Genomic DNA, 9,751 nt, shown 5'->3' with positions numbered 1-9,751 from the left:
ACTAGCTCCCTTCCCTTTAGTCTTACACTGCTCAATTAGAGTCGGCTAGCGCAGATAGCCCTCGTGTAGCTTTGCACGAAATTCCAAACAATCAAGGTGGAACCAATAGTTATGGAGGTATGCCCACTTCATGATCCTTGAAATTTCGATTTTGCACCGTTGGATGCATGCAAAGGGCTGACGGTCTGTCTGTATGATAAACTTCGACCAGTAGAGGTAATTCTGGAATTTCCAAATGGCAAATATGATGGCCAAAAACTCTCATTCAATCACAGAGTATTTCTTCTCACTACTCAACAGCTTTCTGATAATGTACATTATTGGACACATTACATCTACATGTTATTGCAGAAGTACTGCTCCGATTCCAAAGTCCGATGCATCATCCTGAATGACTAATGGTTTGTTGAAGTCTGGTATTCTAAGGATTGACAAACCTCTTAACATGTTCTTCAACTTCTCGAATGGCATTTGCTGTGGGTGTTCCCACTTCACCTTGGTGGGTTGACTTTTCCTGGTCAGGTCAGTCAGTGGTGCAGCAACTTGAGTGTAGTTTGGAATAAACATTGCATAGTATCCTGCTAACCTCAGAAAGGATCTAGCTTTCTGCTTGGTTGTTGGAGCTAATGCATCTTGTATTCGGGTTAGCTTCTCCTCTTCTATGGCTATCTGTCGTTCTTCCACCTTGTGTCCAACAAAGTCCAGCATAGAATAACCAATGTAGCACTTACATGGTCTGATGGTCAGACCTGCTGCCTTCACTTGCCTAAATAGTTTTCTGAGTTCCTTCAGGTGGTCTTCCCATCTGGCTGTGTGTGTTAGAATGTGGTCCACATAATGCTTGATGTTGGTGGTTTTGTGCATAATATTGTTCAATGTCACTGCTGAGGTAACTAACCTAAGCAACATCCTCCTAAACTGGTAACATCTGTCTGGTGTCACAAAGCTGTCTCCTCTTTATATTATGCTCCATCGTGATCTGCCAATAACCTTTACTGAGGTCAATCTTAGTAAAGAACGTGGCCCTGTGTACATCTGCCATGATAGTCTCTGCTTTGCCCATAGGTTCAGAGTCGAACTTCATCACGAAATTCAGTTTCCGAAAATCTATGAAGAAGCAGTTTGAGCTGGCCTTCTCTGTAAGCAAATAATGCTGCCTGCAGGTACTTGTCCCATTCACGTGGTCTCTCCTGTACATCTTCCTCAGCATGTTCTTTAAGACTGTTGACTCTCTCACAAAGTCCATTACATCTGGGGTTGTATGGGGTGGTAAAGAACTGCCTAGTGCTGAGAAGTTTGCACACCTCTTGTTTCAGTTCTGAAGTAAACTGGGTCCCTCTGTCAATCAAGGTTTCTTTTGCAAAGACTACTTTACAGAAAACTTCCAGGAGGGATTCTGCTACTCTTTCCCTCTCTATCTTTGGCAGTGCTATGGCTTGTGGTTAACATATCGCAGAGTCGACTACTATCAGCATGTACCAGTTACCCTTGTCAGATACAGGTGCTAGTAGTCCAATCAATTCCATAGCTACTCTGCCGAACAGCTCTTCTTACCCAATGGCGCCTTGGCTACCTTTCATCTAGGTACTGTCCTTTGACAGATCTCACATGACATGCAGAATCTGGTCACATCTGTGACCCAGCTAATGGAAGCTGCTGGTGATTCTGTATGTCATCTTCTTTGCTCCTAGGTGTCTTCCCACAATCAACTCATGAACCAACTTCATTACTTGAGTCCAGTATTCTGTTGGTACTACCACCTGTTTAAATTCCTTAATAGAACTGTTTTAATAGATCCAGTACAGCATTCCCTTCCACTCCTCTATTATTGTAAGTCCCTTTCACCTTTGTCTTGTGCTCGACTTTCTCCCAGGCAATGTCTCAAAGTGTCTGCAGTGAAGGGTCTTTCTTCTTTGCTTCTTTCAGTTAACCTAGACCTACATTCGGAATGTCACCTTTCGATACTTGCAGGGTTTGATGTTTTGCTTGCTTTTTTTATTGAGCTCTCATGGTGACTGCATCAGTCTGTTTTCTGTCTGGTTCCTCCAAATTTCTACTGCGTGGTATATTGCCAATCACCAAGTTGTAGATGGGTGTCTTCATACATATGTCCTCAAACTCTCCCACATAGTATGGAGTGTCCACTCTTGCTGTGAGAAACTTTCTCACTGTCCCATCAATTAGCACCCACAGATGTACCATGCTCATCATCTGGTCATCAGATACTAGACTGATGCTCACTGTTGTACTGCTGCACCCAATATCTCGTAGGTTTTTCAATTTCTTTGTATCCACATAGCATTCACCTACTGGTATGTTGTGGTTTGATGCAACCTCTCAATTTTTTCACGTCCTCCAATCACCACTGGTACTGTTGACCCATTTGTTAACTTGAGCTGACCATCAATCATGTACTGTTTAACCATGGTGATAACCCTTCCTTATTGTGGTGAATCTTATAAGTTGTCTTCATTCAGACATCAGCACCCATGACGACAGTCACTTTTTCTTGTTTCTTGAAAACACAATTTTTTAGGTATCTCCAGATACCTTATGTTGAGATTTATGCTGTTGCTTGTTGGTTACAGACTTTCACTTACTTGCAATGTGCCCCATTGTATAACAAGCATACCATCTCTTTTGTCTGTTGAGTTCTTGTCACCTTTGGTGGCATCCTGCTTCTATTCAGCCACCATTGGTTTCGAATTTGACTGGTTATTCTTGGACTTGCCAGTTATACTACCTCCATGGGTTTGAACATACTGTTCTGTCAGCTTGATCATCTCGTCCATGTCTTTTAGTGCTCTCTCTTTTAGTAACAGTGACATGTCACTGAAGCACGTGATCATGAACTGTTCATATATTAGTAGATCTGCCAATCTCTCAAAACTATTTTCACATTTGGCTATGTCAATTCACCTTGTGAAGTATTGTCGTAGACATGCTACAAACTGAAATACAGTTTCTCCAGTTTCTCTGAACCTCTGACAAAAACCTTCTTTGGTAAGCTCATAGCTTTTCAACAAGACCAGTTTTAACTTGTCATAGTCCATGGCATCTTATGATGTCATGCTTGCATATACTTGTAGGCCTTTTTCTGTGAGAAGGGGCTGAGACAAATTGCTCAGTCATGATTTTTTCAGTCTTGACTTTGGGCAAATTTTTCATACCTAACCAGGAAAGCATCCATGTCATCTTTCTGTTCATGAAACTTGGGCAGCTTGTGTTGGCTGGTCCTGACCCATTGTCATTCTTGAGTCCTCCATCTTTCTGTTAGGTGAACTTGGCAATCTCAATTTGTGCTTCTATTCTCTCTATTTCCTGTCTCTCCTCCCTCTCTCTCTTTCTTCTTTCTGCCTTTCTCTTTCTTCGTCACTTCTTTGTTGATGCTCTTCTCTCTCGTCTTGCTGCTTAACAAACTCTCTTAGATCCCCATCTTTGAGCACAACTCACTCGCCTCTCTCTATCCACTTATCAAAGTCAGTGGACATTGGTATATAGTGTGGTTGACACCTCTACAATAATTCTGCCACCAATATAGCTGTGCATATATAGGCCTATTTTCTGCTGTTGTTTATGTCTACTTCTACAACCGTTTACCACTGTAGGTTCTGGCTGGCTCACCACTGTTAGAATTTATATATGGGCTGGATTCTTTACAGTAGGTGACTGAGAATCGTTGGTAATAAATTTCAACAATAAACAAACACACACAGTCCACTTGTTTTAAAATAATATATTAAAACCAGTCATATATATATATATATATAATTGTTACACAGTTGGTTATCACAGTTGTATCCAGGGCTTTCGATAAGGCAAATTATTGTTCTCTACTCTATTATTACAATACAATCTGTAATAAATTCACATTGAAAACCCCACCACATGCTTTTTATAATTAAAATCAAAATCATGAAGTCTAGATCTATCTTTTGAACTACATTTTCTATGTGTTTTTACACCCTGACAGATATTAGATATTATTGTACAATAATATTTAATACCTGTTAGGGTATAAATACACAAATATATTATTAAGCAATAATACTCAATTAAAACAATGAGAAAAATTTAGAAAATTCTATTAACATGGTGCAATAATATAACAATTACCAATTAATAGCTATTGAACTACACAATGTATGATTCACAGATATACCATGCCCATCATCTGGTCATCAGATACTAGACTGGTTCTCACTGTTGTACTGCCACACCCAATGTCTCATAAGACCTTCACCTTTATGTTCCCAACAAAGCCTTCACCAACTTGCATGTTGTGATTTGTTGGCACTCCTCAACGTTTGTCACGTGCTCCAGTCACCACTGGTACTGTTGACCGATTTGCTAATTTAAGCTGATGCTCAATCATGAACTGATTAATTATGGAAATAGCACTTCCTTCTTGTGGTGAATCTGGCGGGTTGTCTTTATTCTGTTTCTTCTGGCAGCAGCATCGATGGAGATAGTCAATCTTTTCTTGTTTATTATCAGCACCATCTTTGTAGCTAGCTCCACCTGCTTCATGTTGAAATTTCTGCTGTTGCTTGTTGGTGCCAGACTTGCATGTAGTTGCAATGCATCCTATTTTATAACAAGTATATAATCTCTTGCTACCTTTGGTGGACTTCTTCTTCTGGTGAGCCACCACTGGTTTTGACTTTAACTGGATATTCCTGGACTTGCTAATTATACTCCCTTCATGGGCTTCCATATACTGCTCTGCCAGCTTGATCATTGCATCCATGTCTTTTGGTTTTCTCTCCTTTAGGAATAGTGACATGTCAGTTGAGCACATGATCATGAACTGTTTACATATAAGTAGAACTGCAAGTCTCTCAAAACTATTTTTACACTTGGCCATGTTAGTTCATCTTGTGAGGTATCACCATAGATGTGCCATATACTGAAACACAGTTTCTTCAGTGTTAGGTTTGACTTCTCTGAACTTCCAACGAAAACCTCCTTTGGTAAGTTCATAGCGTTTCGGAAAGTCACTTTTAACTTGTCATTGTCCATGGCCTCTTCTGACTTGTTTGCGTGAGAAGGAGCTGAAACAGACTGCCCAGTCACCTTTGTCCCAGTTTTGACTCTGGGTGAATCTTTTATATCTCTCCAGGAAAGCATCCATGCCATCTTTCTGTTCATCAAATTTAGGCAGCTTTGGTTTGCTGGCCTTGACCCCCATTGTCATTCTTGAGTCCTTCTTCTTTTTGTTGGGTGAGCTTGGCAATCTCAATTTGTGCTCTTATTCTCTCTATTTCCAATCTCTCCTCTCTCTCTATCTTTTACTTCTTTCAGTCTTTCTATTTTCTTTTCTTTTTCTTAGTCTTTCTTCCTCTCTTCTCTGTCTATGCTCTTTTATCCCTAGGTCTTGTTGTTGTTAACAAACTCTTGTAGTTTGCCATCGTTGAGCCCAAGGCACTCACCTCTTTCTATCCATTTATCAAAATCTGTTGACATCATGAAATAGCATGGTTCTAAACTTCAATATTTTTGCCATTACTACAGCTGTGCGTATATAGGCCTACTTATTTCGGCTGCCATTCACGTCTTCTTTCACTGCCATTTACCACTGTATAATCCTTGCTAGCTCCACATATGTCAAGTTTTTGTATAGGCCGGATTCTGTTTGTTTGTATTTCTAGAGCAAAACCACATTGGGCTATCTACTGTGGGGAATCGAACCCCGGATTTTAGCTTGTAAGTCCGCACCCTTTCCGCTGTTTCCCGAGGAATCTATTTTGTTTTCTATTTTGTAGTTCTTTTTTACGAATGTTTCCTTTGGTGGTGCAGGAAGAATGGTTTCTACTACTGAAGCGAAGGTTTTAATATAACATACACAGAAGGCATGTTCACCTCTTCACTTTTTGCACCCTGCTATGCAATCTATTGACTCCTGGCCTGACCGGTCACAGCGTTGGCAGATTGGACACCTAGCACTTAGCCTAACCTTCCCGTGATAATAATAGGTAGGCAAACAACGATTTATAAGCATAAGTAAGTATTGTATTGATAGTGGAACATGTCGAAACATGTAGTATGTTCCACATTATTAGCATGATGTACTTCTTTAACGAAGCATTCCGTGATAGTTCACGGTAGCTCGGCATTGACAAGCATATATGAAGTTAGGGACTAGCTTGGTCATGTCAATTTTGGTACAGTGGTTGCCAGTCAGGGCTTTGGGGAAATTTTTGTAAGTTCCCTTTACAACTGTAAGGACTTTGCTGTACTCACTCTCTCTAAGGACTTACTGACACTAGAAACCTAGTTCAATACCCGTGGTGGGCAGAGTACAGAGAGCCCGTTGTGTAGCTTTGTGTTTAAACTACAAACAAACAAACAAACAAAAAAGGACTTTGGTGATAATATCGTTGGGATTCTCGTGGTGGAGAACTCTCATACATATGAGTTTTACATTCGACCCAGGTGGGGTAAACTCTATTTTATCTTCCTTAAAAGTAAAGGAACTGAGGCTTAGGGCCTTACAAGTAAACGCTTGGAATGTGAAGGTATAAAACACCTTGTTCCCTCCTAACCCTTGGAGACATTCAACGCATTTCTTCCCTATTTGCTCATAAAAGCATCGCGAGGGAGCTTTAAAAATGTTTAATTTGATCTTTTGACTGGCTTGTTTTGGGCTGCCATGACAAAGGCCTGGCAGACCCTCGTGATAATGTTTGAAAACAAATAAAATAATTTTGGTTTAATTTTAAGAACTCAAATAACAGGAGAATTTCTTACTTTAGTCAAGTGGCATACCCACAATATAGATTATTACTTGCGGTCAGTTGGCAGACACACATGTTACACTTATGGCCCCTTTTCACTTTGTAGACACACATACGCTACTCGTGGTTAGTTAGCAGACACACACATTATGCATTATGGTCCTTTTTTCAAAGTTTACCATTTTTAGATAAGCAATGAAGTTTGTTTGTTTGGAATTAAGCACAAAGCTACACAATGGGCTATCTGTGATCTACCCACCACGGGTATCGAAACCCGATTTTTAGCGAAGTAATGAAGTACTAAAATATATCATTTTATATTTTTGTGTATCTAAAAATAAATTTGATACTTCGAGAATTGTTTATCCATAAACTTGAAATTTAAACCGTTATGTGGCATAATCAATGAGCATATCATTTTCCCTTCTACTTAACTGATCCCCTTATTACCTAAAAAATTCTCATTGTTTCATTATCTTTAATGAAAGTAACATAACAGACTCTAGCTCTCATTCCATAAATTAACTGTCGAGTAAGTTATAATAAAATCTTCAATTACAACATCAATTCACACAAACGACTAATGACCTGACATATCTATAAGAAAACTGACTCATTTATTATATTACTTTAACGATATTGCAAGTTTTATACTGGCAATCAATGACTAAGCTGAAAAAAGTATATATTGTAATACATTGTGGTATGTAAAATAGTGAAATAACAAAAATAGCAATTGAAAATATATAAAGCTTTCAACATATTTAACTTAAAAGGTGTGTGGTTTACCTTGAAGTTAATGAGTTACTTACATATCTGCAGGTACAAACTGAAACAAATTTATAACAATATGTTTCAAATTACTCTCTGATAATTAAATGTTCCTCTGGAATAAATGAGAATCCTCTTCTCGTATTTCACTTGTTCAGTTATTAGTGACCCAGTGGCTAATGTGCCGGACTGCGTATTTGAGGTTCGTGTTCTATTACAGCTAAAATTTTTTAGCTAATTCGCGCTCTGCACTTTCGGGCCGTGGGTGCGTCATAATGGAGACGGTCAAATTCTACTGTTGGCCAGCTAGGAGTAGCACAAAAATTGATGGTGGGTGGTTTTGAATAGCTACTTTCTCTTCAGTTTCTAACTTCAAAACTTAGGAACGGCTAGCACGGACAGATCACATGTAGCTTTGCGCGAAATTCAACAATAAACAAACTCATTTGTTAAATATAAAAACAGCTATCTTATTAGTAAATTTAATAGAAAAATGTTACGGCCTCAGGAACAATGACTGTGATACCGAATCTTCGCAGTGTATACATATATGTGTGTGTGTGTATGTAAGTTGTGCTTACACAAATATAAAGCCATTAGATTACCCTCAATCTAAAGGTGTTTGTATAGGGCACACGTGGGTCGATGGAAGGTGTGTATCTGTATGGAACATATGTCTAACCGATGGAAAATTTTTATCAAGTACCGGTGACAATAAAATTTCGAACCTATCAAGGAGTCACGTTTGCGGATTAAAGTATTTTTATCAAGTTCTTTTTTATCTGTACAGGGCACATTTTTGATGGAAGACTTGTATCGAGTTTTGAATCTCTTTTCAATTCATATTTGTGGATTGAATATATATATAAATTTTCATTTTGTTATGAAATATAATGTTTATACATTCAACGCCCAACCTTTCATTTTAAGTTGTAGATTAATAAAACAGTAAAATGGTTTCACTAGAGAATTTTATATTATTGTTGGAACAAGGTTCACGTATACGGTTTCATTGCAGGTTGCACAACAGCAACAAATTACACAGGAGATTCTGTTCTAGCAGCTTGAATAAATATCATGCATGCAATAGTTGAAATTCTCCGTGTTTATATCGGAATGATCCAGCCAGTCAGTAAGTAGTGCTGATATAATTTATAGCACGGCGTAAACTAGTGGAACATTCGTGGAATGCTAGAATCGACAAGTATTCACGACTTGCTGCTCTCATTGTTTTCTCTGGCATTCGAAACTTGTGGAGGGCATCAAATGAAGGACCATAAACGTCTCCCTATTTTAAAGTGGACATGTGTGAAATGTATAGTGAAACCAGTAGCTGCAATTTTTGGGTTTGTCATACACGCCAAAAGAGGGTAAAACGCTATCACACGTAGAGATTCTGTTTCCATATGTTAGACTAAGGTTTACAAACTAGTATGATGTATCCGCTCAATAGAATATCGCGTTATTTCACGTTTACCAAATTTAGTTTATTGGATAAATGTATAACTGGGATATATATACTCTGCATGTAATATATATGATCTTGAGAAAAAGCGTAGTTTCGTTATACAGTAAATAAGTAAAGCAAAAACATTGCTACAAGAAAAAAATATATATAAATAGTTAACTGGAAGATTATTTCCGTACGTAAAATTTATATTTACAATTCACTTTCAAAATTCCATGAAGAAATTGAAAGACTTGTTTGAAAACTAAACCTTTGTATTTAATACAATCATAAAAATACCGCTGCTAGTTAATCAGGACTGTTTCAAATAGTTAGTAGGGAGTTTGAACTTAGCCAAAGGTAAAAGTAATAATTTATTTGCCCATGCTGACTAACGTAAGCTAGTAATTTATAATAAACACTATGACAACATTAAGATGGAAGTTTTTATTTTGTGTGTATGTGTATTTTTAGAAAGAAAAAATATAGTGTAAAGTGTACTATATTGCTTTGAGAAAAAACGTTATAAGAAAACTAATTTTAATAATTAGAAATAATGTACGATAAAATATATATCTGATTTGGACGTCAACAGAACAGTCAATGAATCATTAATTACATTAACATCCCAAGCTGTTAACTTTAAACCAAGAAAAATTCTCTATTCTTAAAATTACTTTTTTTAAATCCTTGCAAGGTAGTACAGATCATATTTTAAACTTTAACATTGGTTAGGGCGCTCGACTCGCAATCTGTGTGTCGCGGGTTCGAATCCCTGTCCCTCCAAACATGCTCG

The sequence above is a fragment of the Limulus polyphemus genome, unplaced genomic scaffold (genome assembly GCF_000517525.1).
Source record: "Limulus polyphemus unplaced genomic scaffold, Limulus_polyphemus-2.1.2 Scaffold3302, whole genome shotgun sequence".
Classification (NCBI taxonomy): Eukaryota; Metazoa; Arthropoda; class Merostomata; order Xiphosura; family Limulidae; genus Limulus; species Limulus polyphemus.
The sequence above is the reverse complement of the archived record's forward strand: the minus strand, read 5'-3'. Positions refer to the sequence as shown.